The sequence below is a fragment of the Protomyctophum bolini genome (genome assembly GCF_963924005.1).
Source record: "Protomyctophum bolini genome assembly, chromosome: 17".
In the NCBI taxonomy this organism is placed as follows: Eukaryota; Metazoa; Chordata; class Actinopteri; order Myctophiformes; family Myctophidae; genus Protomyctophum; species Protomyctophum bolini.
Window position 1 is genome coordinate 34,946,725 of NC_137878.1, and position 17,500 is coordinate 34,964,224.

The 17,500-nt window shown below is 44.2% G+C and overlaps 1 protein-coding gene across 3 annotated transcripts in view; it reads left to right on the top strand.

Moving 5' to 3' along the window:
- Positions 1 to 17,500, top strand: part of pag1 (phosphoprotein membrane anchor with glycosphingolipid microdomains 1) — a 76,256-nt gene that overhangs the window by 29,052 nt on the left and 29,704 nt on the right. For all 3 annotated transcript variants that reach the window (XM_080787480.1, XM_080787479.1, XM_080787481.1), the window contains exon 3: positions 14,158 to 14,259. The gene's annotated coding sequence lies outside the window, so the exon portion shown is untranslated. The remainder of the gene's footprint in view (positions 1 to 14,157; positions 14,260 to 17,500) is intronic.

Genomic DNA, 17,500 nt, shown 5'->3' on the forward strand with positions numbered 1-17,500 from the left:
CAACATTAGACAACAAAGTGTGACAGTCAACACTATAATTGATTATTTTAAGACTAATTTCCGGACCATTTCTGATTTACCTACTTTGAACTGGCCTATTAACATTTTTATAGACCTGGTTGCTTGTTTCACTCTCACATCCACGATATGTGGCAACCCTGGTCCCTGGTTTGTTTTGGTTTGGTTTGCGTGTGGATGTTGTTTTGTGTTGCTGTAGCATCTTTAGCACAGTATCTATCACAGGGTGCAGCAGCTGCTGCTGTCATGAAAACGCAAGTTTCTGTCCCAGAAGCTCACGTTAGGTCTGCGCACACTGTACGTTGCTATGGCAAGCTGTCATCAAATGCTGCTAACGTTGTGGTCAGCACTGTTAGCATGTGTGCTATCAGGCAAAAGCTGAGATAGATATAAAACTACTGGCCAAAATGTCATACAAAACACAACCCCTCAAATCGGAATGTGATTGTGACCTACAGACCATCATGATTTGCTTGCTGGACCTATAAATAATTTATTTGCATTAAATTGCCACTCGCCTTAGCCTGCATGCCTATTCCTGTGTGTCTCTGTGTGTGTGTGTGTGTGTGTATGTGTGTGTGTGTGTGCGCAAGACAGACGTGCGTGTGTGTGCAGGCTGAGAGCTGCTGACTGTGATTGACGTGTGAGCTGGATAAATCAGTGAGAGTTGGAAAAAGCGCACGCAGAGCCAACTCGCAGGCAGTGCCTCAGGCCAGATGCCTGAGAATCGGCACAGGATTCTCTGGGTCACCAGTGTTGGTGTGACACACACGGCTTCCACATTTAGCTTCATACTGGGTGAAAGTGGCGTTCCAAAAATTATTTTTCCCCTCGGAATTCTTATTCACAATGAGATGGAGTTGAGGTGTTTGTGTTTGCTTGCTGGAGCTATAATTAATGTATTTGCATTAAATGTCCACTCGCGCATCGAAGTAAAAAGCAAGATGGCCGATTGTGAGACTGAAAAGTAGCTGTGGGGGCGGGCCTGGAGGGCCTATGAGAACACGGAGAAGTGTTGCCAGGTTTGCGAATTGTAAGCGAGTTGCAGTGTGTGTAAGTAGCGTGGTTAAAGTCCTTGTTTCTGCCCCTGTTGTGGCAACAGCAGTTTGTCTACAGTGTCTGTCCACCGCTTTTGGCACGTGACCAACTCCACAATTGTTAAATTAGATTAAGACATGGATATGGTCAGTGCTGTGTGTGTGTGTGTGTGTGTGTGTGTGTGTGTGTGTGTGTGTGTGTGTGTGTGTGTGTGTGTGTGTGTGTGTGTGTGTGTGTGTGTGTGTGTGTGTGTGTGTGTGTGTGTGTGTGTGTGTGTGTGTGTGTGTGTGTGTGCGCTCGCTCGCACATGTGCAATAGGGTTTTAAGATGTTAACGTGTCATGGCGTCATTTGGCTCTACATAAATACAAATCGATGGATTGATTGATTCGATTGTAACACGGTTCATGTGAGGCGGGAACGCTAAGCACAACATGAACCCAAGTCCCAACTCCTGTCTAAACAGGTGTTCACTCACCCAGACAGACACAATTGACTTGACACGTAATTCGTGACTTGAGCATTTGTGTTTTTTGTTTCAAAATTGCAAGAATATAAGTCATTTTGTTGGGTGAACTACCACTTTAACCCACTGAAGACAGACAGACAGACAGACAGACAAACTTTGGTTCCTACCTAAACTACTGCGCTGAAACTGACACAGAGGCAGTTATAGCGGACCCCCGCAGATAATAACAATCAGCAGGTACAGTAATTAATTGATCTAATAATGAGAACCCATGCAGTCCATGATGAATACAGTGCATGGTACAGTAAGTACAGTATACGGATGCATTAACAGAACATGTGAGCTGTGCTCATAAACAGGATGCGGGTCTGTTTCTACTTCATCTAGCCCATTCTGAACGGGAACCCCTTTTGGTGTTTTAACTATAAGTATTATGTTATGCTTTAGCTATTGAAAAATATTTCAATTTCAAATATTTCAATTTTGAAGAATCGAAGAACGACTGACATTTTTTTAATCTGATCTCAGGTCAGAATGGGTTAATCAGACCAGTGTGTGTCCAGTGGAAACCTCGTATGAATCTGATCTCAGGTCAGAATGGGCTAGTGGTGTAATCTAAGGCTCATTTATATTCCGTCACAAATTGCTTCCACGCCTCACATAATTAGTGTGAGTAGACTTCCTGTTTGCTTTGCGGAGCTGTCACTGGGATTTATTTCTTCCCGCGCTGGATTATAAATAATTGGCATGCAGCGGCGGGAACAATGTTGTTGTTGAGGACGTGTTGATGGAGAGAGAGAGAGAGAGAGAGAGAGAGAGAGAGAGAGAGAGAGAGAGAGAGAGAGAGAGAGAGAGTACACCGTAGTATTCGAGTACACCAAAGTGCTTCACAGCATAGAACCAAAAAGTACAGTGCAGCAGTGAAGTTACACAGAATAGGAAACAAATGTAAAATGGGAGTGACACATAAAAAGTGTCCAACCATTGTGGATAACTGTTGCCATTTTTACTATTTTGAAAGAAAAAAAAAAGAAGAAAAAACATTTTACAATAGTTCAAATAGCCGATCTACAAGCTCACAACATATCGATGTAGATCGGCTAGTTGAACTATTTTAAAATAGTTCAACTAGCCGATGGACAGTAATGGAGAGAGAGGAATGAACAAGGCCATGAGCATAGGAGAGGCCGGTGGAATGACAGACAGGCAGAGGTGGTGCTCAGACATATTTGGCTCAGGTCACCTCTGTAAATATCAAATATCATCCTCAAGCTCCAGCTTGTAGATCTGCTTTTTTGGTGAGGCACCCATGGACTTGCATCAAGGCACCCTATAGGGTGATACACTGAGAGGGACAGAATGACACAGAATGGAAGAGACAGTCAGACAGACAGGGAGGGAGGGAGGGAGGCAGGGAGACAGGGAGACAGGCAGGGAGAAAGACAGACAGGCAGGGAGAAAGAATGAGAGACAAAATGACAGAGATATACTGTAATGATACATGATGATATGAGATGGGGAGGCGGAGACAGACAGACAGACAGGCAGGGAGACAGACAGACAGGCAGGGAGAAAGAATGAGAGACAAAATGACAGAGATATACTGTCTGTAATGATACATGATGATATGAGATGGGGAGGCGGAGACAGGGAGAAACATTGACAGTATAGGAGACAGACTTAGACAAGGATATTGCCTGACAGCTGTGCCATTTTATTTTACAGAGTGAAGGATTATGCGAAAGAGCAGACCCACAACTGACTGTGTGTGTGTGTGTGTGTGTGTGTGTGTGTGTGTGTGTGTGTTTTAATTCATACCAGTGACTCTCACCACTGGCATCTGCAGCAGCTGGCACCAATTTTGTCACAGTCTACCTGGAAGTGCATGCACGCGCACACACACACACACACACACACACACACACACACACACACACACACACACACACACACACACACACACACACTGACTCAAGGCTGTAAGCAATAAGTAAGCGTGTGTGTGTGTGTGTGTGTGTGCGTGTGTGCGTAAACGCCGTATTCCTTTGATCAGCCAGCGAGCCAGCAGCCAATCACAGCTGGTTATTTGGGGCGGGCGATAACGAGACCCAGCGAGAGAGAGAATCTGACCTCCGTGCGCCAGGGGACATGTTAACAAGCTCTGCCATGTTCCTATGCACGCACACACACACACACACACACACACACACACACACACACACGCACGCACGCACACAAACACACACACACACACACACACACACACACACACACTACTATACTTGTGAGGATGTCACCATTTTAGGTTTGTATCAGATTTGTATCATTTTGTTTTTTACCCTAAACATAAAGCCAGACAAGCTTTAGCTATAAGCCTGTAGATGTGCTAGACAATGGACAGTAAGTACAGTATACAGGCATAACTCCAACCCACATGTCTAAGCCTAACACTAACCCCAACGTCAATGTTTTTATAATTGTAAGCCAACTCCTCCAATGTTTTTGAACCACAAAACAAGTTCTCTTTTGAGGGCCAAAGGAATTTTTCCCCACAATGTGTATTTCTCACGTGAGACTGTAGTTGTGGGGACATTTGGTGTGTATTAGTACTTGTGACACATGCACGCATGCAGACAGTACTACAGTATAGATCAAAATGATGAGGTCATAATTATTACAATTTCGCCACTATTCATCGCAGCTGACAAGGGAGTCAGGGGAGTCTCTTCTAACGTTCATAACATAACACTCACGCACATGCAATATTATATTCTCAACCACTCTACTTTACAAAGTTGCAAAAAAGCTAACGTAGATTGGCTGTTGAATGGAAACTCGGGTAATTGTTGCTTTTCATTCTTTGGGGCCAATTCCTTTCAAAATATGTGCCCCATAATGGCCATGCCAAAAACAGGGAACACTCTGGTTTTTATAGTTTATTGTACAGTAAATAAAAAATAAATGAAAAGGAGGGAGATTGACGGGTTTGCATGAGCCGGCAGGGGATATGGTTTCCTCCGTGCGCAGCAGGGGATATGGTTTCCTCCACAACTTCTGTGTTTTGGTGTTGTGATGTATTTTATGGTGAGTCTGTGGAATGTATGTGCTTTGATGATGCTGGTTGAGACCCCCAGGCAGAGCAACTGCTCTGACGGTACAGTAAGCTAATGGGCATCTAATAAATACATAAATAAAACATCTAATGTTCACTGAAAATATGTTATTTTCTGCAAGCCACACCGATGTGCGATGGAGATAGTTAGGTTATGAAGCCACAGCCATCCCATCAATTATTCACAGTGACCGTGGTTGGATGTGTGAAGCACTGTGCTCACCATGCCACCTCTCATGTATAGATGACATTTATGTTTTTAACAAAACAACAGTGGACTAAAGTACAATATGTAAAAAGGAACTATATACACACATAAAGTAACCTCATATTCATACTTAATTACAGAAATTGAGTATATATATACTTAGTTACTTTCCCCTACGTGAAAACAATGTCTGTTCCGCTCAAGGAAACTGGGCTTGGCTAGCATCCCGCCACTCTCTGCATGGCCTCAAAAGTCTCCGACCTCAAACAATGGAGGAGGAAAATAGCTCTCAAACTTTTTAATACGCTGCTTCAAACGCCTGTTAATGTTTTCTTTATGACCCGACAAGCTATACCGTAGCTAAAAAAAGGTCCTTTTATTTGCCGTCCGTCGGTAAACAACACAATATCGTGGGTAGCCACAAGCTGAAAGGAATGCTAATGCTAAGCCCACGGCGCTATAGGCTGACCACATGACGAAGCCAAAACACAGGAAATTAACTGGCTGTTTACTCACTGCCTCGTCTAGACTCTGCTAATTAAACGTAGTGGTAGAAAGTAACTTTAGTACACTACACTACAGTACAATTAGTCAAGTGTACTGTACTATTTATTTGTTCCTATAGGCTACTTGAGTGTTTATGTATTGTTTTAGATTTATTGAGGGGCGCTAGCTAGCCCCTCCTATGACCAGCATTCATTTTTCACATTTTGAAACATTGTGGGTACTTCTCAGATACTTGACGACTTGATATCGTTACGTCATGTTGTAGTCATGGTATTGTATAGTCATCAGGCCGGAGCGGTTAAACCGGTACTTCGTTTCCATCAAACCGGAAGAATATAGCGTTATTCATAGTCTGGATTTTCGGTGGTGAGGTGACCACCAAACTACATGACTAACATGATGCCGTGGTGAAGAGCAAACCACCGCTCTCCCCAGCCCTTCTCTCTGTTTTTACTCACCACCACTCCACGTTATTACAGCTCCGGTGGTCACCTCACAACCTATGAATAGGCCTTAATACCTTCCCAATAAAGCGTGACTCGCTCTCTCGTAGCCTGCGGTAACAAAGGTATACAGGCGCTAAATAGTCTCTGGAAAGTCTCTGGGTTTGAGGGTTACATGAAGTAACGATATCATCTGCTAGTCCCGATCGGATCATACGGCAATTTAGTAATTTAGCCTTTAGCCTTTCGTCCGAGGTGAAAGCCTGCATGAGTGACGCGAGGTTAGGGATGGTGTGGGCTGCTGCAGTGGTGAGCAGGTGGGCATAGGGACGGGCTGCTGCAGTGGTGAGCAGGTGGGCATAGGGACGGGCTGCTGCAGTGGTGAGCAGGTGGGCATAGGGACGGGCTGCTGCAGTGGTGAGCAGGTGGGCATAGGGACGGGCTGCTACAGTGGTGAGCAGGTGGGCATAGGGAAGGGCTGCTACAGGCTATGGGCCTAATGACATGATGTCAGACAGTGACGTGGTACTCATTTGAACTTAGGGGTATTTCACTTTAAAACACTTCCTGGGGTCATTTTAAACGTCTACTCGTTTAAACGTCTAGAAGCTGCATGGCTTCTGTGTGCATCCCATGCTGTTTTTAAGTAGCTCGATTCAATATTTAGATATTTGATATTCGTTTCATCTGACATGCCCACTGCCTATATATAAACCCATTGTAACTTCAAAAAAGTAAAAAGTACAGAATGAGCCTCTGAGATGTAATGGTGGAGTATTGAAAAACGGTAACATGATTCAGGTCAAGTACAGAATACCTCAAAAGTGTCCCCATGTAGTACCTGAGTACATTAGTCACTATTCACTGGCTGTTTGGCCGAATAACAACAATCATATTGATGCTGTCAGGTGGAAACCTTGTATGTCCAAAACCATTCCTTATTTTATTTGTAAAAAAAACATGGTATAATACGGCAACACGTTGTGAGCTTGTAGATCAGCTATTTCCGCTACTTTTGCGCGGCATTCTGGTATGATTGATTGATTGATTGTTTATTTATTTTCGTGTCATGCACACCTTGTGCCCAACCCTCATGGGTTTATAAGACACCATTTCACATTTGCAATTACAGCATGTTTTACAATACATAATTTATGCATTTTACAGCATGTTTACACAATTCTTTATATTACACCTCAGATGTATACAGAGTACTCTGTCTTCTTTCCCAAGCTTGACAAATAAAATCTGCTACAACGAAAGTCCCTTTGGCAAAACATATCTCCATTTTTACATATTCATTTAAATAAATCCCCACATATAGAAGACATTTTATTAACCAAAATATCCCTTAAGTCATCGTATTTATGATGATGTAGGGCAGTTTCAATGAAAAGTTGAAGCATGGAGATGAGAGTATTCTGCCCGACAGTGGCGATGTGAAGATGTATGGCTCAGGAGGCGTTAGGCCCAGCAGGGGGGGTGGCATCCGCCGTTTACATTATTAAACACAGTGTGAGAGTGTGTGTGTGTGTGTGTGTGTGTGTGTGTGTGTGTGTGTGTGTGCGCACACACACACACACCTTATTGAGTTTACATTATTAACCGCACTGTGTGTGTGTGAGAGTGTGTGTGTGTGTGTACACACACTTCTGAGTGGTCTGGCACGCTGCCAAGTTGGCCACTGCACTGCATGCTGTATGCTTGAGTGATACACACACACTGCACAGTGCACACGTACATACACACACACACACACACACACACACACACACACACAGGTTTGCATTAGGCTACAATACTTCGAAGGACATCAACAATCAACATTTTGTCTATTTATCATAATTCTACTGTATACTGTAGGAACGTTTGGTCCAAGTTCACACACACACACACACACACACACACACACACACACACACACACACACACACACACAGAGTCACACATAGGGAAATGACAGTTCGTAGCTGGTAGGGGCTTTTAACATGCTGGGATCCGATGTCATTCACTTTAGCCACCCATGCATGAGATTAAGAATAAAATATTCTGTGTGCACGCACGCACACACACACGCACACACACACACACACACACACACACACACACACACACACACACACACACACACACACACTTAAACCATATTCCAGAGGCGAGGGATAATGAGGATAATAGTCTGACATTTCTTTCATTAATTCTAAATTCCCCGGGGGTGTAGCTTAAGCATGCTTAGCCTGTCTAAATGATAATGTGGCCTGTATCATCTTACTATTCAAAGCCTGAATTATACTTGATAATGTGGCCCGTGTCATCTTACGACAAAATAGAATAATCGTTTAGGGATGGGAATTATCGATTAATTCATTCATTGATACTTGATACGTTTTGGTAACCTTATTGATCGATTAACCGTTTTTTTTCCTCCAAGAATCTTAATTTTCCTCAATGTCTAACACAAACATCTACATTTTGCTGATGTACAGAAAGAATACAAAAGGCATATTATATTCCTTAATCAAATATTTATTTGACCATTTGAGATATACAGGGCCAGGCATCTTTGTATGCGGCAAAAGAATGTGCACTGTCACATCACATGCAAAAGCAGAGATGTTTCTGTGGCTACCAAGGTGGGGGGACCTTTTTTAACCATGCCCACAGACAGCATTCACAGAAAACCGCCCAAAGATATTTCGATTAATTGTTTAATTGAATAATTTTCTTGACGGCGATGAATCGATTGATCGAACTTTTAACATGCCCATAATCGTTCATTAATTGCGATCGAGGCAAAATGTATAGAAATAAGCGTGATATAAAATGTATATATATGATTGTTAAACAGCACAGGGATCCTTGTTAAAGGCAAGAATTCGTTTTTGTTTCGCGTACGGAATGTGATGAGAGAGAAGGTGTGTGCAAACGCTGAAACAAAAACATAATGTTTGATTGACACCCCAAGCGCAACAACATTGTGGTAGAGGTTTTGGCCGTGTAACAGCTCTCATAGTCACTCAAAGCTCATAAAGAATGCAAACGAAGCAGATTCTGACAATATGAACCTATGTTTTTTTTTATTAAGTAGCCTTGCCGAGCCATGAGGCCCATAGGGCAGGAGCCTATCTCCTGTTTCTGTAGCATGAGGCAGCTTGATGCTAGTATGTCGCAGGGACTTACCCCCAATCCAACCCTTGATGCTGAGTGTCAAGCAGGGAGGCACTGGGTCCCATTTTTAGAGTCTTTGGTATGACCCTGCTGGGGATTGAACCCCAACCTCCCAGTTTCAGGGCGGACACTCTAACCACAAGGCCACTGAGCAGTTTTTTTTAATTACTAGGCTATTTTTTTTTTATGTCAACATCCTGTTGTTTTCCCTGTTTGAAGATCCGGATCCGCTGATCCAGTTCTGGTCGTCCTCCTTAAGCAAACAGCAAAATCATGGTTGTTTGTGTGCTAAGACTATAATAGTGAGACCTGTTTCTATACTATTATTATCTATACTACTAATATCAAATTCAAATCGACTGAGCAAGATTTCTCGCCATCATTTGGAGTTGCATCACAAGGTGACGTCATTGCACTTTGATTGTGGCTGAAAAACGTTGAAACTAAGTGTCAGGCATCAGTTTGTAGCTTTGAGTCGCTGGCATCCATTGATAACTACTCGTAGCCTTGTTGCTGCTAAGCGTAAATCACTCTCAATCACGTAAACCCTATACCGGGGTGCCCCAGGACACTATACTAGGCCCCTTCCTTTTTCTGTCACAATTAGCTGATCTTGTGCTTGCAGATCGGCTATTTTCGCTGAATGTTTGCCCCCGAATGGGGACCGCCTGCATGGGGTTTAAAGGGTTAAGGTAGGCCGTGGGAGAGTTGATATTCACCATGAAAGACCGGCGAGCGCGTTGCGTTGCATTCCTCCGGCCTCTAGTGGGAGCTCTGGAGAGTCTGTGAGCAGTGTGAGGGGAATGGAGGCAGGAGGGGACGTCCCCAGTGAAATGTGGGGACGTCTCTGCAGGACCGAGATCTCATGGAACTGTGTGTGTGTGTGTGTGTGTGTGTGTGTTGGAGGGGGGGGGGGGGGGTACATTCCCATGATTCCCTCAGGGATTCCCACTAGTTGCATCCATGTGTGTGTGTGTGTTTACTTAAGGATAGTTTCGCGGTGGTGGGGGGCTCAGAGGCTGTCGGCAGCTGTGTTCAGACACACTCACACACAAGCTCACAGGCACACACACAGAGTCCCTTCAAGGTTAAAGAGTCCATCGGGACGTGTGTGTGTGTGTGTGTGTGTGTGTGTGTGTGTGTGTCTTGACAGGAAGTGCTTACAGTAGTGGTGGAATGTGTGTGTCATCCTGTTGCTCTCAGTAAGGAGGCCATGCAGGCCTTCAGGAGGAGTGTGTAGGGCACTAATGCAGCTGTCTTATCAACCAATCAACGCCACTTTCACTCACTCTCACATACAGTACACTGGTCGTGAGCAGCCACTACTTTCACTTTTGCCTAAATCTATACGCTTTGGATGCAGTCGTCCTATTGCAATATTAACCTTAACCAGCCGTTAAACCAGAAAAGCATACAGTACGTGTCAAAAGTTTACAAAAATAGCCGATATACAAGCTCACAGCCCATCACTTTGAGAAATCTTGAAATAATCTACAATCATTTTATATTTCCTTTAGCACAAATCTTATCACAAACATTTTAATATGGGGGTCCAAAGGAAGTAATTCAATTTGGATTTTTAATGGACTTTTGATACACACAAATTGACATTTTCCCATTGTTTGGCATCCATTGTTATGGTATGCCCATGTGATGACCACGGATATGGTCTAAAAGTGTGAAAAATGTAATTATTTTTCATAGGACCAGGTCTTTAAATGTGAGGGTCCTTGGCACAAATATGTCTGAGAACTACATATTTAGAAGGCATTTTGTAGAATGGGCCTCATGTCTTGATGTGGTTAAAGCAGTAGGCTATTGTTTCATGTTGTTTCCTTTGGCGGCCATGGCTAAATGGGTACAGAGGCCACACCTGGGATGTCCAGGTCCCAGGTTCGATTCCAAGGCTCCGGCAATATGTCAAGGTGTCCCTGAGCAAGACACTTCCATTTGCACGCTCGTGTACTGTCATAGAGGGTATATGCACATGCATAAAGTGAATGGCAAATTGAGTGGCAAAGTAAGTGGAAAAGTGAGTTTAACATATAGTTTAACGTTGTTTAATGCAATCACATATAGGACTTATCTCACTTTTCTGATGTATGGGCTGTCAAGGCTAGAAAGTATTGTTTTGTGCTACTCAGTAGGTTTCTGCATAACTTCCGTGTATGATGATGATGATGTCACGTGTCACTATTGGCCACAATAATGTTAAACCTCCATAACTGTGGCCAATATCACAAGACAATTGTTCTCACACTACAAACTGAACTACATCCCTCGGCTGTTTCCAGAAATAGAACGGCGCCGTAATCAAGATTTCCTGGAAGTCTTACACAACCTTATCATAAAAAAAAGGCAGAGGCAAGAATTGAAAAATGATGTTAGGTTTTTTTTTCTTCTGTCAGCCCAAACGGCTCAGGGCAACGTCTGCTGTCTCCGTTCTCAAAGTCAGCTCCACGCTGCAGAGACGTTAACTCCTCATTACGTCAATCTGTCCCAACCGCTCGCCTTTCTCCTCTTCCTGTTTCCTCCCGAGGTCGGAGTGGCTTTGTGTGCGTCCGCTTTGCTTTTAGATGGGATTCATTTATATGCACTTTACTGAACAGGGGCTGAGAGAGAGAGAGAGACACAGAGAGAGAGACAGAGAGAGAGACAGAGACAGAGAGAGATGATGTATTAAGGGGATGCCTCGTGGAATGCTGCCTTCCTATGCTATTTTGAGATGCTTCCTCCTATCTGAAAACACGTTCCCCCTCCCACCCCCCCCCCCCACACACACACACACACACACACACACACACACACACACACACACACACACACACACACACACACATGCCGCTTGAGATGATAGACTGTCCAGAAGACCCCCTCCCCATCTTGTTTAAAAAAAATCTGCCTAATGATGATGTCACTGGAGGAAGGTTTCTAAACTGCCCACAGCCCTCCTATGAGACACATGCAGACTGAGTAGAAATAAATCGTGCCGTTTTATCACAATTATTACTATTAGTAGTGAGGACCTATTATGAAGATAGGTTGAAAAGTGGTGAAGTGGTCCTTTAAAAAAGCAGGCTAACATACAAGGTTTCCACCATATACAGCAACGGCATATGCGGGGTTGCATTAAAGCACTGTTACGCAATTAACCCAGCAAAGGAACCACCGCTATAGACACCATTAACACTACACAGGTCAACTAATAGTGCTGAGTGAGCGTGTGTGTGTGTGTGTGTGTGTGTGTCTGTCAAGTGCACAGGGCTGGGCTAATGGCCAACACATGAGAGAGCGGTCAGGAACACGGTGCTGTAATTGACAGCAGTGATGGAGGCTTGTCGTTTCTCAAGGGCCCACTCCAATGGAGTGTGCGTGCGTGCGTGCGTGCGTGCGTGCGTGAGTTTGTGCATGCGTGCGTGCGTGTGTGCGTGTGCACAACTGCATGTGAGTGTGGTGTCTTGTTATTTGTTTGAATGTAGCAAGCATTCTTTGTGAGTTCTCTCTCTCTCTCTCTCTCTCTCTCTCTCTCTCTCTCTCTCTGTCTCTCTCTCTCTCTCTCTCTCTCTCTCTATGTCATCTGTCACTTGCTAATTGCTCTATTTCTATGCAGGTGACTGAGCTTTATGCATGTATGCATGAGCGTGCACTGCTCTGAATCCCATTGAGTGTGTGTGTGTGTGCGTGTGTGTGTGTGTGTGTGTGTGTGTGTGTGTGTGTGTGTGGTGAGGCTGTGGGCTGATGTATGACGCAGTGTGTGGCGTGCAGACCACGCCTCTGGAAGCAGGCAGGATATAGATAATATTATTAATGACCTGGACCTCTATGTCAGTGCATGGTTTCTACCGCCGACCCCAATCTGAAAATTCCGTTCCCAGACGAGAATTAATAACCTTAATTATTATAACATTTCCAATACCTCCAAGATTAAAACATATATACATGTAGTTGAGATAGCATTATGTACAGTACAAGCTCCAACTTATCTTTGAGAACCACTGCTGCTACTGTTGCACATGTTAAGCCGTTTGTCCTTAGTGTCAATAAATCCATACAGAAATTGTAATTCTATGTAAGGATATTGATATTGTACAGTATGTCCTGCCTGTCTGTCAAAACAAATGTTAGGAATACATATTGACAGAGCTTCTCTACAGACATTACAGTCTTGTCATCCACTAGACCCTGTCATTTTGGGGATGCCCACACACACACATACACTTTTGGCGGGATCCCACCACAAGATGCGGCTCGCAGTTATGAATATTTGGTCTGGGTTTGCCTCATGTGTTCAGCCAGGTGGTATGTGTGAATGTTTGATTGTCAAGGTTGCCTCGTCTCACCCACCCCCACCCCGCCCCCTGCTGTGCTGGCTGTGGGGGTGCAGACGTGGACCCTCCAGGCACCCATATTTTACCATATCTTTATGAGGCATGGACCAGACCCTGTCAAATATAGGCTATACAAGACTGGAGGAGAGGAGAGGAGAGGAGAGGAGAGGAGAGGAGAGGAGAGGAGAGGAGAGGAGAGGAGAGGAGAGGAGAGGAGAGGAGAGGAGAGGAGAGGAGAGGAGAGGAGAGGATAAGGGTAAAGGAAGAATAAAGAGGCAGAATGTAAGGCAACCAGAGAGAGAGAGAGAGAGAGAGCCAGAGATAAGGAGCTGGTGGTTTGGGGTGAGAGCAAGGGAAAGAGGTGTGTGTGTGTGCGTGTGTGTGTGTGTGTGTGTGTGTGTGTGTGTGTGTGTGTGTGTGTGTGTGTGTGTGTGTGTGGCTCTTGGTGTTGTAATAAAAACTTGTGTGTGTGGTTTCAGGAAGTTAAAGGTCATGTGTCTCATCAGCATTCCTCCCTTCCTCCTCCATCCCCTCTCACTTCCGCCCATGAATTCTCTCCATCCTTTCTGTCTGTCTGTCTGTCAGCTACAGGCTTGATTATTATTTATATTTTTCATTAAAAGTGAGTGTTTCTATATGGGGACTAGGTTGGTGGAGGGTGTGTAGAGCCCAGGATCACATTAGATGATTGACACAGGGGTGAAAAATGGGTTACAAAATCGTGGGATAAAAAATATATAAAAAAAAGAAAGAAAGTGAGTGTTTCTCTAAATAAACAAGACATACAAAGAAGAACAGACCCTTTAACCTTTATGCTGACGACACTCAATAGTTTCCCCCCCCCCTTTCCCTCCCTCTGCCACACAGACTGAAGAGCACATACTGTGTCTGCATGTCTGGCTGACATCTCACGGTGGACGTCTTCACGCCACCTCAAGCTGAACGCAGATAAGCTTCTCTTCCTACCAGGTAAGATCTTTACCTTTCCATCCATCCATCCATCCATCCTTTATCCAAGGCACTTTACAATGGCTGTGGATTACAGCCATGCAAGGCACCAACCAACCTGCTCATCGGGAGCTATTAGGGGTTCAGCGTCTTGCTCAAGGATACTTGGACAGTAACTCTGGGGAAGCCCGGCATCGAACTGGGAACCTTCCGGTTCCCAAGCGGCCGCTCTACCTCCTCTGCCGCCTCCTGGACAGCCAGCTGCCCTTCAAGGCACCCATGAGAGCATTATGTCCACTCAATCCAAAACAATGTCCCGTACCTTATACTACCTTCAGCACAGAATCCAGCCATGCTGCAGACGTGCATACACACTCCCTGTAGAACCTCCACTCCAATTATATATGTTTTATTTATCTGCTCAGCTCTGCTTAGATCTGCTTTTTTGTGTGAAAGTGAATGAGTGTGTGTGAGTTTCTTAACCCATTCTGAACGGGAACCCGTTTTGGTGTCAGCATCATGTCATGCTTTAGCTATTGAAAAATAGCAGATCTACAAGCTCATAGCGCGCCACCGAGTGGCGCGCTACGAGCTTGTAGGTCTGCTATTTTTTGAAAAATCGAAGAACGACTGACATTTTTTAGAATCTGATCTCAGGTCAGAATGGGTTATAATCAGACCAGTGTGTGTCCAGTGGAAACCTCGTATGAATCTGATCTCAGGTCAGAATGGGTTAAATATGAACCATTGTAAAGTATTAACAAGTGTTGACGTGACTGAATAACTATGAATCCATGGGATCACATTTTTTTTTTCCATTCCCAGAAAAGTTACAGTTTTGGACATACAGTACAAGGCTTGTACTGTACTGTATGTCCAAAACTGTAACTTTTCAACAGAGATAATATTCTGTATATCGTCGCTGTCGTCGGGCAGAACCCTTTTTTAACTTTTTGTGTTTTTTCGTAAATTAACGCCCTACTTGATCATACTACATACATGCAGCGTCACACTACAGCATCAACAGCAGCACATCTGCGACGTGAACGGACACGTCTTGGTGTCGACGTGCTACTTCTGCTGTGTTTTAACACATCCCGTCCATAGGACGTCATGGGGAATCCAATCCACGGATAGGATATATGCATCCTCAATGATATCAAGCGAGAGAAGAATATTCTGAATTTATTCCTTTTTTCTTATTTTTGAGTCGGTCTACGGTCATATTAGCTTCCCGTTCACTAGCCTGTTAGCGCGGCAGAAAGAATGCCTCGTCTCTCCTAATCCAGGGCGTTCTCCGTGGTTTTGATCTGATGGATATACTAGCGTTTCATTTCATTTCTGCTCCTCATCCGCCTCTCGTTCAAAATATGAACGCTTTTTGGATCATGTATCGTAAAGTAACAGTTTTGCATTATGAGGTTTCCACCCGACAGAGACGATATCAATTATAACAACCGCTTTACGTTTTGGCCTATATCAATTCACCCGTAGGTCCCGCGTATACAGTATTATGCTAATACCAGATGAGAAATAAGCACAATACGTGAGATAAATGACTCCCCCTGCCATCCTAAGTGGACTGTTCTCTCAGACGAGAGGCGCTAGCTAGGGTGTGTCTGCATGCTCCACAGCTACTGCCGTTAGGATAATTGATTGTACTTCTGGCTTTAGAGGCTTTTGAAGTGCCGGAGGGGAGATAAATCAAACGCACCTAATGTAGAGAGGATGCGTGATATAATACTACAATTTGTCACACGTGTGTGTGTGTGTGTGTGTGTGTGTGTGTGTGTGCGAGCGCGTGTGTAACACAGCCACACACCCAAACTGCTGAGGAGGTTTTTCAGGCCGTGAGTGACACTCCCCCGAATCAGATAAACATGCCATCAATTCTCTCTCTCTCTCTCTCTCTCTCTCTCTCTCTCTCTGTCTCTCTCTCTCTCTCTCTCTCTGGGTACAGCTATTGTTTTGGTGTCGCCTGTCATTAGTGCAGAGATGGATATAATCAATGTTGTATGAGACGACAGAGTTTATTTTTCCGTCGTGTGCAGGGAATGTCAAAGCATGGTGGAATGCTTAGCGCGCAGAAGGTTGTTGTCACCTTCTGGAGTTACATGGGACTTTGACTTGTTTTATTAGCACATTATCTATCTTATCTCTCTCTCCATCGACTCCTCTCAACCGACAACCGTATGGTTTACAGTATAACCCATTCTGACCTGAGATCAGATTCATACGAGGTTTCCACTGGACAACACACTGGTCTGATTAACCCATTCTGACCTGAGATCAGATTCTAAAAATGGCAGTCGTTCTTCGATTTTTCAAAAATAGCAGACCTACAAGCTCGTATCGCGCCACTCGGTGGCGCGCTATGAGCTTGTAGATCTGCTGTTTTTCAATAGCTAAAGCATAACATGATGCCAACACCAAAATGGGTGCCCGGTCAGAATGGGTTAAGACTCTGTCTTGTCCTTCTTCTGCGTATACCACATGTGATGTCAGTTTGGAAACCAGGAAGTGTCTGATGTAAAAAGGAATCGAGGCTAACCGGCTCAGACGGTGCCAAGCACAGATCTCATCTGGGCCTATTTGAGCTTGTTGCCTTTAGTGATCACATGACACTCCCTTTGATTTCTAAACAAACAAGCTTGTGGAGCCAAATCTACTGAGCAGCGTTAAGGAATCAAATCTACTGAACAGCAACTTACTCAGTTAAGTGAACATTAAGCCTGGATTAGGTTACATGCCCACTGCGTGTGTGTGTGTGTGTGTGTGTGTGTGTGTGTGTGTGTGTGTGTGTGTGTGTCCAGAGGTAGAGCAGCTGCTTGGGAAACGGAATGTTTCCGGTTTGATCCCCGGCTCGCCCCGGGTTAGTGTCGAAGTGTCCTTGAGCAAGACACTGAACCCCTAACTCAGGGGTGCCCAAAAGGTAGATCACAAAGGCTGTGCAGGTATCACACGACATGCCCCTATAATATTCAATTTAAATGTAAAAAAAAATAATTAAGGTGACTTGATTGTTTGATGAGTGTTACCATCTGTGGTGGCATTACAAATTAAATACAAAAAATACCCCCTCTATTTCGCATTCAAATGCATTTGTCTTATATGTAACGCCAGCTCCGCTGTTCCGAAGCCCCCTCATGTACATATTTAAACTATCTTCAGCGATGGTATAATACATTATTTTGGTGGGTAGATCTTGTTCAGCTGGTCATTTTGAATGTAGCTCTCAAGTCAAAAAAGTGTGGGCACCCCT